Raw genomic sequence first — 20403 nt, forward strand, 5'->3', positions numbered from 1 at the left:
CTGTTGGAGGGGGAATTCGGACACGGAGGGCTTCTTCATCAACACCATTGCCTCTCCGATGATGCGTGAGTAGTTCACCACAGACCTTCGGGTCCATAGCTAGTAGCTAGATGGCTTCTTCTCTCTCTTGGATCTTCAATACAAAGTTCTCCATGATCTTCATGGAGATCTATCCGATGTAACTTTCTTTTGCGGTGTGTTTGTCGAGATCCAATGAATTGTGGATTTATGATCGGATTATCTATGAATATTATTTGAGTCTCCTCTGATCTCTTATATGCATGATTTTGTATCCTTGTGATTCTCTTCGAGTTATGGGTTTCATTTGGCCAACTTGATCTATAATTCTTGCAATGGGAGAAGTGCTTGGTTTTGGGTTCATACCGTGCGGTGTCCTCACCTAGTGACAGAAGGGGTAGCGAGGCACGCATCATGTTGTTGCCATCAAGGGTAAAAAGATGGGGTTTATATCATATTGCATGAATTTATCCCTCTTTATCATGTCATCTTGCTTAAGGCATTACTCTGTTTGTTATGAACTCAATACACTAGATGCATGCTGGATAGCGGTCGATGTGTGGAGTAATAGTAGTAGATGCAGAAAGTATCGGTCTACTTGTCTCGGACGTGATGCCTATATGTATGATCGTTGCCTTAGATATCATCATGACTTTGCGCGATTCTATCAATTGCTCGACAGTAATTCGTTCACCCACCGTAATACTTCCTATCATGAGAGAAGCCTCTAGTAAACACTATGGCCCCCGGGTCTACTTCACATCATATATTCAGATCTACAAATTTACTTTGTTGCACTTTTCACCTTCAGATCTCACCTTGCAAATAATCGTGAAGGGATTGACAACCCCTTTATAGCGTTGGGTGCAAGTTTGTTTGTTTTTGTGCAGGTACATTGGTGCCTCATCTTGATACTCCTACTGGATTGATACCTTGGTTCTCAAACTGAGGGAAATACTTATCGCTACTTTGCTGCATCACCCTTTCCTCTTCAAGGGAAAACCAACGCAATCTCAAGATGTAGCAGGGACGTCCCTACGGTCCTCCACGGCGTGTGCCGCGCCCCTGAGGTTGGCACGTGCCACGGCCACGGCCTTGTGGGAGAGGTCGAGTACCCGAAATGCGTCCTTGACGTCCCCCACGATGGTGAGCACGATGTCGCTCCCGGGCATCTTGACGACGTTGTCGCGTGGGTGCGTTGCCGCCATGAACTGCGCGTGGGCGGGGTAGCCGAGTATTGCGTTGTACGGAAGGTGGATGTGGGCGACGTCGAAGTCGATCTGCTCAGTAAGGAAGTTGGAGTCGGTGACGGAAGTGACGGGGAGGCGGATCCGTCCCACATGGGTGACAGATCCTGCGACCACCCCGGAGAAGGGCTTGGAAGGCGCAAGCCGCTCTTGGGTCAACTGCCGCGCGTCGAAGGCCTCTACTGAGATGACGTTGAGGCTCGCGCCACCATTGATGAGGGTCTTTGATACGGCCACGTCGCATATGATCGGCGTGCACAACATAGGAAGTGTCCCGGTGGCCGTCGTGGCCTTGGAGTGATCGCCGGGGCCGAAGGTGATGTTGACCACCGGCCATACGCGGTGTTCCGCGGCCTTGGGCCTTGGGTGAACTGCTCCCTCGTGATGTAGGAAACGCTTGACGTGACGGCTGGAAGGTGGTGCCTACGATCCGCCAAGAATGCAGGCGACTGCAGGGGCGGCCCTGCTTGCCCGGACATCATCCACTGCCGGGGACCGGCGCTGTCGGTGGTCGCGCTTGCCATGGAGTCGCCGAGTTGAGATCTGGCTCTTGCTGTTGGCGTGGAGGTTCTGACACGCGCCCCCTACCTCGCACACCAAATGTCGGAATTTTGGCTCCGCAAAACCATAAAGATTCGCTTGACTCGCTACTCGCTAGGGATGATAAAGAACTCACTCAATGGAGAGGAAGACACAGAACACGACAATTTACCCAGGTTCGGGTCGCTGACAAGCGTAATATCCTACTCCTGCTTTGGTGGATTGCCTCTCGTGGAGGTTGGTGGATGAACTAGTACAACGCTCGAGAGCCTTCGGAGGCTTGGTGGCCTTTGTGTGGTGAAAAATGGGCGAATGAATCCTCCTGCTCTATGAAGTAACCTACTCTCTATATATAGTGGCGGCCCCGGTCCTCTTCCTTTATCGTTTTTTGCGCGAAGGGATCCCACAACGGCCAATTTTAAAGGGGGACACGGGAACATACTTCCCCTGTCCAAAAGTAATCTTCGCCTGCAAAGTGGCTGCCAACGCAGCAGGGACGGGTCCAGGGATGACGTATGTCCTGCTGGCGGGCGGTGGTGGCCTTGTTGCACTAGAATGGAAACCTTTGGGAGATGCCTTGGAGACATGCGTGCGTCCTCGCTCCCATTACACTAGAGGGGAACTACACCGTCCTCTTGTCTGCTTCTCGCCTGTCCTTCCCCCGCATAATCCTCGACTCCTGAGGTCGGGTCTCGCCGCGGAATATCTGCCACTCGGGAGGGGTCCTGAGGAAGCCCCCTGCGGGTCTTGATGTTGTTCCTCCTCGTGAGGCTTGGCCCCTCGCGAGGGCCTTGCCTTGAGTGGTGCCGGGCCTATTGGTTTTTGGTCGATGAAGTTGGCCAACCCTGGGCCGCAAGCAGGCAGGTCCGGATACCCCCATTCCTAGAATGCGGACACGCACGCCAAGTTTCAACCCAATCCGAGAAAGTTTTATACACACTTTTAAAACAATATTTTAATGTTGTCGCGGGAGCGTGCGTGTGTGGATGGTCTCGAGACGATCAACGACAAAAATGGAGAGAACCGACAACTACTAATGGATGCAAGTTTTAAAAACTGGCGGCAACGGAGTGCCGATGCAATGCAGATGATGCGCATGATGCGATGATGAATGCGGCAAACAAATCAATCACACGACAACAATGGAATAAAAGGGGAATCTTCTCTACCGTCGGTCTCGGGATGTTACAACGCTCCTACACTAACAAGAGATCGCGCCCCGAGACCTAAGAATGAAAAAGGGGAAGAGGAAGAAGAAAGCAAGAGGTAAGCTTAGTTGCTTCTTGACAAACGAGTGAAACCAATGAATCTTGAAGGTTGCAAAAATATGAATAATGGCACGAGAAACAAGACAGAATTCACAAGAAATTTTGGCAGCACTTCGGTAGGAAAGAGGGCAAAATTTGATAAGATGGAAAGATCTTGACAGGATTCACAACAATCCAACTAAATTGATATCCAAGGAGAGAGCATGAAAGAAGACACAACACTCTAGATAGAATAGAGATGGACGAATAAACAAGAAAGACTTGAATAAGAATTTCCAACACATGAATCATTGAACAAATAGGAGGATATGATGAACACCGAAAGCTTGAATTGAATCCACTGGAGAAGAACACAAAAAAGAAGAATGGTGAAATCAAAACTCCTGAGAATCTTCACCATGAAACACCAGATACGAGACACAAGAGAAGATAGCGCAAGCGACAATGAAAAGAAAGGAACCTGGATGATATTTAAATCATGAAGAAAAATGGGGTAGGAGGGAGGGAAAAAAGCAAAGACAACTTGGGACAGATGAGATAAACTCTGGAAAGAAATGAGAGATTGATCTTGCAAATATTGAAAAGGATAGAATTGACTTGAAGAGAAGCACACCGGTTGAAAGGAATCTAACATGACAACTCCGGTTGCGAAGAATTGATAAGACAACTTGATTGAGCAAAAGAATTAGCACTCTCATATGAATATGAGAACACCGTTTAGGAAACATATGAAATCACCACTTGACCTCGAAGCAACTCGAATTACCATAGTCTAACAAAACAAAGGATGCGGCTTACAAAACAGCCAGAACAAATTCATGACAGAGATTCCGTCCGATATTTTCGTGGATAGGATCGCACGGGCTCGATCGTACATTGGATTGTCATATTGAAATGACGCTCGAATATGCTCCCTACGCGTAACGAACTACATGGCTTGTCGAAGCATACTGATGACATATATCGAGACCGTCCTCTGTAAAAACGACCGTGAACAAACGAATCCACTAGATGTCGAACCCCAACCTCACATTATGCCTCTGTTGGAAGATTATCCTATAAGTGACTAGTTGAATTCCCACCTAAGAACATGCAATCGAGTCCACTGATACAAGGAGTAAAATCCATCACTGAACTCCTAGCAATAACACTACCCGTCCAGTGTATCACATCCGTCAACACATAACCAGAGATCTCGGAAACTCATATATCTCAGATCCTCGAAACACAACGATACCAAGTATGGCAGTACATCCGAATGCTCTCCACTAGTACTGGGGATGTCGGACTCCTCTCGTCACTACTAGTATTGAATCAACTTCGAGCATCCTCGGTCCTGAGATATTAAGAAATCTGAATGATAACGATGTGCTCAAGAATCCCTTGGAGCTCAACTCCCCAGAATAAAATCAGGCACCAAGTCAAAACTACGTCAAATCGACATCATATAGATTCCCAAATATCCTCGTGATCCTAAAAAAATTGAGTGAGAAGAGGAGTAGAATTAAAATTCTTACGTCAAGATTCCTCACCAAAGCATAAAAGAGGAGTAAAAAGAATCCTACTCTCCGATATATAACTAGACTCAAAGCAGTTTTTCACTAGAATCGACTCGACCAAGTTTGCTCAATCAAGGGGGGTCCTAGGTCGATACTGCACTGATACCAACTTGTAACACCTAAGATGTGGTCATATCCTAATTTTGCCGCGAGGGCCTCGACAAGGATAGAAGCGCATGTCGTCTTTTTGCAAGAATGGATAACATTACAAGTACATGTATTAGAGAGATGAGTATATGGAATTGGCTTACACTCGCCACAAGCTACATCAAGATCACATCAATACAACAACATAATCAATCATCATGTAGAAGAGAAGGGTCCAACTACGGACGAAAACAAACGACAACAGAATGACGTCCATCCTTGCTATCCCAGGTTGTCGGCTTGGAACCCATCCTAGATCGATGAAGAAGAAGAAGAAGAAGAAACCCCAAATAGAACAATCACCGCGCTCACGTCAAAGTATTGCTTTACATGTACCTGCAACTATTGTAGTAAACTGTGAGCCACGGGTACTCAACAATCTCATTTCCAAAGGTATCAAGACTAGCAAAGCTTAATGGGTGAGGTATGGTTAAGTGTTGAGGCTGCAGCAAGCGACTAAGCATTTATTTGAGGTGGCTAACTTACGAGTACAAGAGTAAGAGGGGGATAATCTATGCATAACGAACGTGAACAAATGATGATCAAATGAATGATCCTGAACACCTACTTACGTCAAACATAACCCCACCGTGTCCTCATTCGGAGAAGGAGCTCACGAAAGAGACAGTCACAGTTACGCACACAGTTGGCAAGTTTTAGTTAAGTTTACTTCAAGTTATTTAGAACCATATGTTAAAAAAAGTTTGCAAGTTTGCCACATAACCGCGGACACAACTTCCCGAAAGATTTAACCCTGTAGGGGTGCTCCAACTAGTCCATCACAAATTACCACAAGCCGCATAGAAAGCCTCGATCACGAAACTCGTGATCTCCTCGGAATCCTTAGTGGAAAACCTCAACTTTGAGATAGCCCAAAGCATCACCAGAATCCCGACGCACAAGATATTTCGCAAAAGGTAAAACAAGTCCGGCAAGGCCGCCCAACGTGTTGACGAACCCGATAGGAGTCACGTATCTCGTTCTAAGGACACGACCGGATGGGAAAGCCTACGAGTAAAACCAAACCTCGAGTTGCCCCGTGGTGGCCCCGCAGTCTAGCCTTTTTGGACCAACACTCATGAGGAGCATTAGCCCGGGGTTGATTAATTATCCACGGGGTCCGGAAAGTACCTATGCAATTTTATTAGGTTATTAGGCAAATGTAATACCAAAATTGGACCTTGCGAGACAAGCTTTAACTAAGGCGAATTATCAAGGGGGTCCCCATAACAACCCCGAGCGTGTTAGGAGCGCTCAATTATGGAATATAACACCGATAGCCGAAACTAAGGCGACAAAGGTGGAACAAAACACCTGGCTAGAAGGCCAAACCTTCCACGTTTACCAAGTATATAGGTGCATTAAATTAAATAGCAATTATATGGTGGTATAACAAGGAATCCATGTTATCACATGGAAGCAACTGCACCTGCAACTAGCAACACCATCCAATGGTTAAGCAGGTGGTAACATAGCCAATCAGTGGTTTGCTAGGTTGAAGAAATGTTGAAGGTTTTCATTGCAGTGTTGGGAGGCTTATTAAACAGGTGGTAGGCAAAAAAATATACAAACGAAACAACTAGCACGACAATGATAGTAATGGTATCTAGGGAAATGCTCATCCTGCGTATGATCCTGCTTGGAAGAAGAGCGAAACCGTGAAGCAGACGAACCAACGTAGTCGAACAGATCCTCACACTCTGAAGCGGATCGGAACTCTGTCGAGAAGAAGCAAACCGGAAAAAATAATCAACACACGATATTCACCATGGCACATGCATGATATGATGCACAACCTAATATGATGCATGTGCATTTCAATTATGCACGGCATGGCATGGAAATTCACAACAATCAAACACTACACATTAAGTGAAGCTCAATATGCAACGAGTTTCATATTGACGAAACTCCACATATGAATTATTTAGTTCACTCCTTTTAGGTACACAACAATATTAAATGTTGTTTACACATGGCAAGAGGTGAAGCAGAAATAAACTACACTAGCTAGGCATTTTAAATGAGGTTGGAAACAACATATAGCATTTCCCAAACGACCCCACACATTAACTTTGAAATTTGTCCTAAACACATTTTATTTTTGTTAAACGGAAAAATAAAATGGAGCACGTGAAACTACACGTCATTCTAGTCGGTTTACATATATAGCTCATCTCCAACGGAGCTACGGTTAACTAGCTACGAATTAAACCGTTTTAGCACGATATCACGCAAACCAATGCAAACATCATGGTTAACCTTTTTAAATATGCATGAGAGTTGGAAAATTTATATCTAAGCGAAATTCTACATGTTTTACATATCTACGGTTTTTGCATACGACGCACGGTTTAAAAGATATGGGCATTTTAAAATATGCACCTAATCTGTAATTTTAAAATCCGAGGCTAATTAGACGAATTCGTGGACAGAAAAAAATGCATTGGGTCGAATCCATATACGAGCCTAGAGGCATGGGCGCAACATAATTAAAATGCGCGCGGGTGGGAAACAACTGGGCAACACGGGGGTTGCTCACCCACGGGTTGTGGCCCAAGTCGATGCAGTGGTCTGGCTGGTGCTCTTAGCTGGGGCTTTTGGCAGCAAGGTCGGCCCACCTGGCGCGACCGCTGCTGGGCCGTGGGGAGGTGCTGGCCTAGGCGAGTGTTGCAGGCGCTAGAACGACGATCTTTCGCGGGGGGTCAACGCGAGGTCCTGGCGGCGAGCTCCGGCAGGGCGCAGACAACCAGCGGGGAGGCGGGTCCAGACCGCGGTGGATCTGGCCAGATTCGGAGAGGAGGGGCTGGATCTGACGAACAACGGCGGCGAGCGACACTTGCGCGAACCTGCAGATCGGGGAAGAGAGAGATGGATTAGAGGGAGAGAGATTAGAGGAAGGAGGGAGAGAGAGGAGGCGGTCCGGCGGGCTGTCCTGGTCGGCTCCGGTGAGCCGCTACAGCCGGTTGGTGCTCCGACGGCTGGTGCCACCCGGGCACTCCTGCAACGGGGTGAAGTCCACGGCCTCGGGCACGAGGGAAGAGAGCGAGCGCGGGGAAGCGAGCAGTTGCAGAGGCACGCGTGGCTCGGGTTTGTCGGGCCTGATTCGGCCCGTGGCGGGGCCAATCTGGGCTGCGGCGGCAGGTGTTGGAAATATGCCCTAGAGGCAATAATAAATTAGTTATTATTATATTTCTTTGTTCATGATAATCTTTTATTATCCATGCTATAATTGTATTGATTGGAAACACAATACTTGTGTGGATACATTGACAAAACACTGTCCCTAGTAAGCCTCTAGTTGACTAGCTCGTTGATCAAAGATGGTCTAGGTTTCCTGACCATAAGCAAGTGTGTTACTTGATAACGGGATCACGTCATTAGGAGAATCATGTGATGGACTAGACCCAAACTAATAAACGTAGCATGTTGATCGTGTCATTTTGTTGCTACTGTTTTCTGTGTGTCAAGTATTTATTCCTATGACCATGAGATCATATAACTCACTGGCACCGGAGGAATGCATTGTGTGTATCAAACGTCACAACGTAACTGGGTGACTATAAACATGCTCTACAGGTATCTCCGAAGGTGCCTGTTGAGTTAGTATGGATCAAGACTGGGATTTGTCACTCCATGTGACGGAGAGGTATCTCGGGGCCCACTCGGAATACAACATCACACACAAGCCTTGCAAGCAATGTGACTTAGTGTAAGCCACGGGATCTTGTATTACGGAACGAGTAAAGAGACTTGTTGGTAAACGATATTGAAATAGGTATGCCGATACTGACGATCGAATCTCGGGCAAGTAACATACCGAAGGACAAAGGGAATGACATACGGGATTATATGAATCCTTGGCACTAAGGTTCAAACGACAAGATCTTCGTAGAATATGTAGGATCCAATATGGGCATCCAGGTCCCGCTATTGGATATTGACCGAGGAGTCCCTCGGGTCATGTCTACATAGTTCTCGAACCCGCACGGTCTGCACACTAAAGGTTCGGCGTTGTTTTATGCGTATTTGAGTTATATGGTTGGTAACCGAATGTTGTTAGGAGTACCGGATGAGATCACGGACGTCACGAGCGTTTCCGAAATGGTCTGGAAACAAAGATTGATATATAGGATGACCTCATTTGATTACCGGAAAGTTTTCGGCATTATCGGGAATCTACCGGGAGTGATGAATGGGTTCCGGATGTTCACCGGGGGGGAAGCCCATAGGCCTTAGGGGTGCCGCACCAGCCCTTAGTGGGCTGGTGGGACAGCCCAAGAGGTCCTATGCACAGGAATCAAAGGAAAAAGAAAAAAGGGGTAAGTGGGAAAGTGGAGAAGGATTCCACCTTCCAATCCTAGTTGGACTAGGATTGGAAGGGGAGGACTTCCCCCCTTGCTTCGGTCGACCCCTTGGGGCTCTCTTGAGCCTCAAGGCAGGTCCCTCCCCCTCCCTCCTATATATACGAGGTATTAGGGCTGATTTGAGACAACTTTGCCATGGCAGCCCGACCACATACCTCCACGGTTTTTCCTCTAGATCGTATTTCTGCGGAGGTCGGGCGGAGCCCTGCTGGGATAGATCTCCACCAACCTCCGGCACACCATCACGCTGCCGGAGAACTCATCTACCTATCTGTCTCTCTTGCTGGATCAAGAAGGTCGAGATCATCGTCGAGCTGTACGTGTGCTGAAAGCGGAGGTGTCGTCTGTTCGGCACTAGATCGGAACGGATCGTGAGATGGATCGCAAGACGGTTCATGCAACGGACCGCGAGATGGTTCGTGGGACGGATCGCGGGACAGATCATGGGACGGATCATGGGACGGTTCGTGGGACGGTTCGCGGGGCAGATCGAGGGATGTGAGGACGTTCCACTACATCAACCGCGTTTCTTAACGCTTCTGTTGTGCGATCTACAAGGGTACGTAGATCGGAAAGCTCCTCTCGTAGATGAACATCACCATGATAGGTATTGCGTGTGCGTAGGAATTTTTTTGTTTCCCATGCGACATTCCCCAACAGTGGCATCATGAGCTAGGTTCATGCGTAGATGTTATCTCGAGTAGAACACAAAAGTTTTTGTGGGCGGTGATGTGCGATTTGCTGCCCTCTTTAGTCTTTTCCTGATTCCGAGGTATTGTTGGATCGAAGCACCTCGGACCGACATTACTCGTACGCTTACGAGAGAGTGGTTTCATCGCTACGAGCAACCCCATTGCTTAAAGATGACTGGCGAGTGTCGGTTTCTCCAACTTTAGTTGAATCGGATTTGACCGAGGAGGTCCTTGGAGAGAGGTTAAATAGCAATTCATACATCTCCGTTGTGGTGTTTGCGTAAGTTAGGTGCGATCCTACTAGATACCCATGGCAACCACGTAAACATGCAACAACAATTAGAGGACGTCTAACTTATTTTTGCAGGGTATGCTTGTGATGTGATAAGGCCAAAGATGTGATGTGATATATTGCTTGTATGAGATGATCATGTTGTAATAGTTAGTATCGACTTGCACGTCGATGGTGCGGCAACCGGCAGGGTCCATAGGGTTGTCTTTAAACTAACGTTTGTGCTTGCAGATGCGTTTACTATATTGCTAGGATGTAGCTTTAGTAGTAATAGCATGAGTAGCACGACAAACCCGATGGCGACACGTTGATGGAGATCATGGTGTGACGCCGGTGACAAGAAGATCGTGCCGGTGCTTTGGTGATGGAGATCAAGAAGCACATGATGATGGCCATATCATGTCACTTATGAATTGCATGTGATGTTAATCCTTTATGCACCTTATCTTGGTTAGAACGACGGTAGCATTATGAGGTGATCTCTCACTAAAATTTCAAGACGAAATTGTGTTCTCCCCAACTGTGCACCATTGCGACAGTTCGTCATTTCGAGACACCACCTGATGATCGGGTGTGATAGACTCAACGTTCACATACAACGGGTGCAAAACAGTTGCACACGCGGAACACTCGGGTTCAACTTGACGAGCCTAGCATGTACAGACATGGCTTCGGAACACAAGAGACCGAAAGGTCGAGCATGAATCGTATAGTTGATATGATTACCATAGAGATGCTTACCACTGAGACTATTCTCGACTCACGTGATGATCGGACTTGAGATAGTGGATTTGGATCATGTACCACTCAAATGACTAGAGATATGTACTTTTTGAGTGGGAGTTCTTAAGTAATATGATTAATTGAACTAATTGTCATGAACATAGTCTAATGGTCTTTGCGAATTACGATGTAGCTTGCGCTATAGCTCCACTGTTTTTATATGTTCCTAGAAAAAATTTAGTTGAAAGTTGATAGTAGCAAACTTTGCAGACTGAGTCTGTAAAACTAAGGATTGTCCTCATTGCTGCGCAAAAGGCTTATGTCCTTAATACACCACTCGGTGTGCTGCACCTCGAGCGTCGTCTGTGGATGTTGTGAACATCCGACATACACGTTTCTGATGACTACGCGATAGTTCAGTGCAAAATACTTAATGGCTTAGAAGCAAGGCGCCGAAGATGTTTTGAAACGTCACGGAACATAAGAGATGTTCTAAAGAGATGAAATTGTGATTTCATGCTTGTGCCCATGTTAAGAGGTATGAGACCTCCGACAAGATTCTTTGTCCACAAAGTAAAAGAGAAAAGCTCAATCGTTGAGCATGTGCTCAGATTGTCTGAGTACGACAATCGCTTTAATCAAGTGGGAGTTAATCTTCCAGATGAGACAGTGATGGTTCTCCAAAGTCACTGCCACCAAGTTGTGAGAGCTTCGTGATGAACTATAACATATCAAGGATAGATACAATGATCCTTGAGTGATTCCCGATGTTTGACACTGCGAAAGTAGAAATCAAGAAGGAGGATCAATAGTTGATGGTTAGTAAAACCACTAAGTTTCAAGAAAGGCAAGGGCTAGAAGGGATACTTCGTGAAACGGCAAAACAGTTGCTGCACTAATGAAGAGACCCAAGATTAAACCCAAACCCGAGACTAAGTGCTTCTGTTATGAGGGGAACGGTCACTGAGGCGGAGCTACCCTAGATGCTTGGTAGATAAGAAGGCTGGCAAAGTCAAAAGAAGTATATTTGATATACATGATGTTGATGTGTACTTTACTAGTACTCCTAGTAGCACGAGGGTATTGGATACCGATTCGGTTGCTAAGTGATTAGTAACACGAAATGAAAGCTATGGAATAAACGGAGACTAGCTAAAGGCGAGGTGACGATACGTGTTGGAAGTGTTTCCAAGGTTGATATGATCAAACGTCGCACGCTCCCTCTACCATCGGGATTGGGGTAAAACTTAAATAATTGTTATTTGGTGTTTGCGTTGAGCATGAACATGATTGGATCGTGTTTATTGCAATACGATTATTCATTTAAATAGAATAATAGTTATTCTATTTGCTTGAATAATTACCCTCAATGGTTTATTGAATCTCGATCGTAGTGTTACACATGTTCATAATATTAGTGCCAAAAGATACAAGGTAATGATGATAGTACCACTTACTTGTGGCACTCCCGCTTGAGTCATGTTGGTATAAATTGCATGAAGAGGCTCCATGCTGATGGATCTTTATACTCACTTGATTTTGAATCACTGGTGACATGCAAATCATACCACATGAGCAAGGCCTTGTTTTCATTTACATGAAACAAGATAGTAACTTGTTGGAAGTAATACATTTTGATGTATGCACTCCAATGGGTGCTGAGGCACACAGTGGATATCATTATGTTCTTACTTCAATGACGATTTGAGTAGATAGAGGAGTATTTACTTAATGAATCACAAGTCTAAAATATTGAAAAAGTTCAATTCTGTTTCAGAGTGAAGTTCGTCGTAATAAGAGGATAAACTGTCTACGATATGATCATAGAGATGAATATCTGAGTTGCGAGTTTTGGTACACAGTTAAGACAATGTGGAAGTTGTTTCGCAATTCATGGCACCAAGAACACCATGGTGTGATGGTGTGTCCGAACGTCATAGCCGCGACCTATTTGATATGGTGCATACTATGATGTCTCTTATCGAATTACCGCAACCATTTATGGGTTATGCATTAGAGACAACCGCATTCACTTTAAATAGGGCACCGCATAATTCCGTTGAGATGACACAGTATAGACTGAGGTTTAGAGAAATCTAAACTGTCGTTTCTTGAAAGATTGGGGCTGCGACACTTATGTGAAAAAAAATTCAGTCAGATAAGCTCGAACCCAAAGCGGATAAATGCATCTTCATAGGATATCCAAAATAGTTGGATACATCTCCTATCTCAGATCCGGAAGCAAAGTGTTTGTTTCTAGAAAACGGGTCCTTTCTTGAGGAAAGGTTTCTCTCGAAAGAATTGAGTGGGAGAGTGGTGGAACTTGATGAGGTTATTGAACCATCACTTCAACCAGTGTGTAGCAGGGCGCAGGAAGTTGTTCCTGTGGCGCCTACACCAATTGAAGTGGAAGCTGATGATAATGATCATTGGAGCTTCAGATCAAGCTACTACAAACCTCGTAGGTTGACAAAGGTCGCGTACTACTACAGAGTGGTATGGTAACCCTGTCTTGGAGGTCATGTTGTTGAGCAACAATGAACCTATGAGTTATGGAGAAGCAATGGTGGGCCCGGATTCCGACAAATGGCTGGAGGGCATGAAATCCGAGAGAGGATCCATGTATAAAACAAAGTGTAGACTTTAGAGGAACTGCTTGATGGTAGTAAGACTATTAAGTAAATATGGATCTTTAAAAGAAAGACAGACGATGATGGTGATAAGTCACTATTAAGAAAAGCTCGACTTGTCGCAAAGATGTTTCCGACAAGATCGAATAGTTGACTATGGTGAGACTTTCTCACTCGTAGCGATGCTAAAAATCTGTTAGAATTATGATAGTAGTTGCTGCATTATTTATGAAATATTGCACATAGGATGTCAAAACATTGTTTCCTCGATGGTTTCCTTGAGGAAAGATTGTATGTGATACAACCAGAAGGTTTTGTTGATCCTAAGGATACTAACAAGTATGCAAGCTCCAGCGATCCTTCAATGGACTCGTGCAATCATCTCGGAGTTGGAATATACACTTTGATGAGATGATCAAAGATTTTGGGTTTGTACAAAGTTTGTGAGAAACTTGTATTTCCAAAGAAGTGAGTGGGAGCACTATAGAATTTCTGATAAGTATATGTGGTTGACATATTGTTAATCAGAAGTAATGTAGAATTTCTGTGAAGCATAAAAGATTGTTTGAAAGGAGTTTTTCAAAGGAATACCTGGATTGAGCTACTTGAACGTTGAGCATCAAGATCTATAGAGATAGACCGAAACGCTTAATAGAAGTTTCAACAAGATGCATGCCTTGACAAGTTTTTGAAGGAGTTCAAAATAGACCAGCAAAGAAGGAGTTCTTGACGGTGTTGTAAGGTGTGAATTTGAGTAAGACTCAAAACCCGACCACGGCAGAATAAAGAGAATAGACGAAGGTCGTCTTCTATGCCTTAGCCGTAGACTCTAAAGTATGCCATGCTGAGTACCGCACCTGATGTGTGCCTTACAGCAAGTCTGTTAAGAGGTACAGAGAGTGATCCAGGATTGAATCACTGATCAGCGGTCAAAGTTATCCTTAGTAACTAAATGGACTAAGGAATTTTTCTTGATTATGGAGGTAGTTAAAGAGTTCGTCATAAAGAGTTGCGTCGATGCAAGCTTTGACACTAATCCGAATAACTATGAGTAGTGAAACGGATTTGTATAGTAGAGTAGATATTTGGAGTATTTTCGAATAGCACGTAGTAGCTGAAAGTGCGTTATATCGACTAGAGGGGGGGTGAATAGGAGATTTTTAGAATTTCATCACTGAGGAAATTCCTCACTGATGACTAACTTACAGCGGAAACAGTTAAGGATTAGTCGTGCAAACGTTCACAACAGCAGTATTACAGAGTGAAGATTGTGAAAACAGATTGCACAATAAGCAGGCATGCAGAATACAGATGATGATTAACTCAAGTGAAAAATTTGGGGTTGAGGAAATTCAGAGAAAGTCTTCAGCAAATTCTTCAAACAGTCACAGTGAATGTCATCAATACATAATACAGAGAATGTAAAGAGTTGAGGAATTAGAACCCGATTCTTGGTGAAGACTGTTGTTGATGACCCAGTTCCAACTGCTGTGACAATTGTACATCTGGTTTGGAGCGGCTTGGTATTGAAACCAAAGGACACCCAGTCCCGGGACACACAGTCCCTACCGTATTCTCCTTGAGCTAAGGACACACAGTCCTCGCCCAACACTCGTGGTAAGTCTTCAGGGCAGACTTCCAAACCCTCACAAACTCGGTCACCCGGCGATCCACAATTGATTGCTGGATTGCTCTAGACCATGACGCCTAACCGTCTGGAGGATGCACAGTCCTCAAAGGTAAAAGGCTTCAGTCCCACACAGGAACAACTTCTTCAGTGATGCTCAATCACTAGGTTTGGTTTGTGGTTTCGGTGGGTGGTGTATTTCCTCACTGATGATTTACTCTCGAAGGCTCTAAGGAATTGGGTTGCTCTTATGACAAGTGTCAGTTTCTAACGGAGCAGCCAACCAGCTAGTGGTTGTGGGGGGCGGCTATTTATAGCCTGGGAGCATCCCGACATGATTTGACACTAATGCCCTTAAATAATATGACCGTTGGAGTGGATAAGACCAGTGACTTGGCGTGGCTATCGAAACGGTCGGGACCCTCAACTGTGAGAGTCCTCATGTCACTCATATTCCTCACTTGAGGCTTTTGGTAGGATTTGGCTTGGGTTGAGCATCATGAGGAAATTCATTCCATAGCGTTACTTTGACCCCCTTTAACAGTACGGTGTTCCTATTCATCAAATGCGAAGAAAGTAAAACAGAAAATGTAAATCTTCGCGCTTCAATTTCTTCAAAATGATTTTCTTCAGGAACCACCGATCTTCTCGATATCAATATCTTCATGAGGAATATAAATTTCATCGCAGATTCCTCGTGATTCATTTCTTCAGCTTCAGACCAATTTCTTCAACTGAAGACATATATTTTTAGGGGTCGATATTCTTCAAATATCTCAAACTCCTCAGTGACTTATAGATCCTGTGTACACTTACAAACACATTAGATACTTAACCTATAAGTCTTCAAACCACCAAAATCACTAAGGGGCACTAGATGCACTTACAATCTCCCCCTTTTTGGTGGTTGATGACAATTAGGTTAAGTCTTCAACAGGGATCAAAAATATGAAGTGTAAATACTTAATTGAGGAATTTGAAAACAAGATTCACAGAGACTCCCCCTGAAGATGTGCATACCTTGAGGATTTTGCTTTTGTAGCATATGCACATTGATGATATATATCATGGAGATCTCCCCCTGAATCTTGTAAGTCATGCATACATATAACATATCATTTGAAGAAAATGAAGATGCATGATGGCAAATGGTATCTGACGAATTCCAGCATGCGTGCATTAAAAACTTGAGGAATAAGCATGCGAAGAAAAACGTTCAAAAAACGTCAGAGTACCATCGGGCTTAAGTTACAACTCATTACATAAAAACTTCATAAGAGCCAAGAGTTTGTAACTTAAATATAGTTCATAAGCCCCAAAAATAAATCCCGTTTGAAGACTAACTCTCAAGTTTCTCCCCCTTTGTCATCAAGTGACAAAAAGGGACAAATTGAGGACTAACGCCCGTGAAGATTTCATTTCTTGGCGGTTGATGAAGATCCTTGACGCTTCTTGGGTGTAGTATTCTTCCTTGGGCCTGTTGCGGTGTCGAGTTGTTCCTCATCAGATTCGGCGGTGCGGAATGATGAGAAGGAGGTGTCTCCAAGATCTGGCATGGGAACGGGCCTGAACTTCTTCTTGGGAGGCCAGACCACTCAAAGTCTTGCTCAAAGTTCATTTCTTCAAGCTCAGTATGGGTCTTCAGATGTGCAAGAGTAGCCCAGGTGTGATCGAAAACCTCATGCAGATAGTGATGATTAAGTTTCACAGAGTTCTTTGTCTCAGTGAGGGTTTTCACAATGGCACCAAACTGGCGTTTGACCCATTTGTGGTTGTGATCTACCTTCTGATGAAGACTGAGGAGAAGTTCTCTGGTGTTGAGCACGCGAGGAGGAACAGGGCTGGGTGGACGAGTCTCAGTATCGTCCCATGAAGAATAAGCGTCTGGTTCTTTAAACTGACCATCAAGCGGCCTGCTGCCTTCATCAATCACAGACTTTCCTTTTCCCTCAATGGGCTCGAAAGTCTTCTTGTTGACCCGGATAGGAGGCATATAACCAACATGGTTCTGGAAATCTGCGTGGAAGTTGATGCCTGTCCTTGTCCTGAGGAATCTCATGATCCATGGGGCATAAATTTTGTGATCATAGGGGCACATTGCATTGTCAGCCAAAGTCTTCAAGAAGAAATCATGGATATTCATAGGAATACCGTGAATGATGTTGAAGAGGATATTCTTCATGAGGCCGACTACATCTTCTTCATCGTCATGGCCTTTGATTGGCGCGAGCACACTGCAGAGAATGCGGTAGACAGACCGGGGTGTGTACTTGAGCTCATGGACGAGGAATGTGGTTCTTGAGGGTTTGCCTGCAGCCAAAGGCTTCATGAGGACTTCCATCATCCCATTTGGCAGTTCACGCTCGCCATAAAGCTTCACTGCCCCGTCTGAAGGAATTGGTATGGGCAGTTCTCTGAGGAGTTCACATGCGGGAGCCTTGTAGTGAGTGTTTTGGGTCATCCAATCAAACACCCAAGTGTTGATGTCATCAGCATTGCCCGAGATGTGCAGAGTTGCATAGAATTGAAGAATAAGCTCACTATTCCAATCTGATATGTCTGAGCACATAGGGAGCAAACCTGCATCATGGAGTACACTGAGGACTGGTTCCATGCAGGGAATTTCTTCAAGCTCATCATGAGGAATGTGCCTGTGCTGGAATATCTTGTTCCGTCCACAGAGCACAGAAGCATCTATAAGATGACATGAAGATTTGTGAAGAACACACGGATCTGAAAGTTTCAGAACCGTTGACTAAAACCTCTCTCACAAGCAAGACGTGATCAGACGCCAGAACTATATGGGTGTTGGATTCGTTGAAATCACATGGTGATGTGAACTAGATTATTGACTCTAGTGCAAGTGGGAGACTGTTGGAAATATGCCCTAGAGGCAATAATAAATCAGTTATTATTATATTTCTTTGTTCATGATAATCGTTTATTATCCATTCTATAATTGTATTGATTGGAAACACAGTACTTGTGTGGATACATAGACAAAACACTCTCCCTAGTAAGCCTCTAGTTGACTAGCTCGTTGATCAAAGATGGTCTAGGTTTCCTGACCATAGGCAAGTGTTGTTACTTGATAACGGAATCACATCATTAGGAGAATCATGTGATGGACTAGACCCAAACTAATAAACGTAGCATGTTGATCGTGTCATTTTGTTGCTACTGTTTTCTGCGTGTCAAGTATTTATTCCTATGACCATGAGATCATATAACTCACTGGCACCGGAGGAATGCCTTGTGTGTATCAAACGTCACAACGTAACTGGGTGACTATAAAGATGCTCTACAGGTATCTCCGAAGGTGCCTGTTGAGTTAGTATGGATCAAGATTGAGATTTGTCACTCCGTGTGACGGAGAGGTATCTCGGGGCCCACTTCGTAATACAACATCACACACAAGCCTTGCAAGCAATGTGACTTAGTGTAAGCCACTGGATCTTGTATTACGGTACGAGTAAAGAGACTTGCCGGTAAACGAGATTGAAATAGGTATGCGGATACTGACGATCGAATCTCGGGCAAGTAACATACTGAAGGACAAAGGGAATGACATACGGAATTATATGAATCCTTCGCACTGAGGTTCAAACGATAAGATCTTCGTAGAATATGTAGGATCCAATATGGGCATCCAGGCCCCGCTATTGGATATTGACCGAGGAGTCCCTTGGGTCATGTCTACATAGTTCTCGAACCCGTAGGGTCTGCACACTTAAGGTTCGGCGTTGTTTTATGCGTATTTGAGTTATATGGTTGGTTACCGAATATTGTTCGGAGTCCCGGATGAGATCACGGACATCACGAGGGTTTTCGGAATGGTCCGGAGACGAAGATTGATATATAGGATGACCTCATTTGATTACCGGAAAGTTTTCGGCATTACCGGGAATGTACCGGGAGTGACGAATGGGTTCCGAATGTTCAACGGGGGGGGGGGGGGGGGCAGCCCACCCGTGGGAAGCCCATAGGCCTTAGGGGTGCCGCACCAGCCCTTAGTGGGCTGGTGGGACAGCCCAAGAGGCCCTATGCGCATGAATCAAAGGAAAAAAAGGGGAAGTGGGAAAGTGGAGAAGGACTCCGCACTAGGATTGGAAGGGGAGGACTTCCCCCCTTGCTTCGGCCGACCCCTTGGGGTCCTCTTGAGCCTCAAGGCAGGTCCCTCCCCCTCCCTCCTATATATACTGAGGTATTAGGGCTGATTTGAGACAACTTTGCCACGGCAGCCCGACCACATACCTCCACGGTTTTTTCCTCTAGATCGTATTTCTGCGGAGCTCGGGCGGAGCCCTGCTGGGATAGATCACCACCAACCTCCGGAGCGCCGTCACGCTGCCGGAGAACTCATTTACCTCTCCGTCTCTCTTGCTGGATCAAGAAGGCCGAGATCATCGTCAAGCTGTACGTGTGCTAAACGCGGAGGTGCCGTCTGTTCGGCACTAGATCGGAACGGATCGTGAGATGGATCGCAAGACGGTTCGTGCAACGGATCGCGAGATGGTTCGTGGGACGGATCGCGGGACGGATCGCGGGACGGTTCATGGGACGGTTTGCGGGGCGGATCGAGGGACGTGAGGACGTTCCACTACATCAACCGCGTTTCTTAACGCTTCTGCTGTGCGATCTACAAGGGTACGTAGATCGGAAATCTCCTCTCGTAGATGAACATCACCATGATAGGTATTGCGTGTGCGTAGGAAATTTTTTGTTTCCCATGCGACGTTCCCCAACAGCGGGGAGCTACGTGGGGGCGTGTGGCAGCCCATGAGTAGGTGAGGCTGGTGGCTGCGGCGGCTCAAGTGACGGCGGGGTTGCAGGGTCGCTACCAAGTGGCATGGGAGGAGCGGTGGGGCACGGATTCTGATGAGGAGGATAGGAAGAGAGACTGATTTGGAAGGGGGCTTGCTATTTATAGTAGGGGCTAGGGTTTGGGGGTTCTTGGGGCGTTTTCAGACCCTTCAATCTCGATTGGACAACTCTGGTTGCGCACTAGGATTGGGTAGGCTAGTGGGCTGTTGAGAGCTAGTTGGGCCAAGAAGAGAAGGAGGTTTGCGGCCCGGTAAAGAGATTTTTAAACACTGAAAAACGTTCAACGATAAACCGATGATGGTGTCGCTACGGTTGACCGTTCGGGTATCAAATGGACTCCGATTGCGACAAAATTTGTCAGGTGGCCTATCTACATTAAAATAAGACCGCACGCCAAGTTTTAACCCATCCGAAAAAGTTTTTATACACGCTTTTAAAACAATATTTTAACGATGTCGCGGGCGCATGC

The sequence above is a fragment of the Hordeum vulgare genome, chromosome 7H (assembly GCF_904849725.1).
Source record: "Hordeum vulgare subsp. vulgare chromosome 7H, MorexV3_pseudomolecules_assembly, whole genome shotgun sequence".
Lineage (NCBI taxonomy): Eukaryota > Viridiplantae > Streptophyta > Magnoliopsida > Poales > Poaceae > Hordeum > Hordeum vulgare.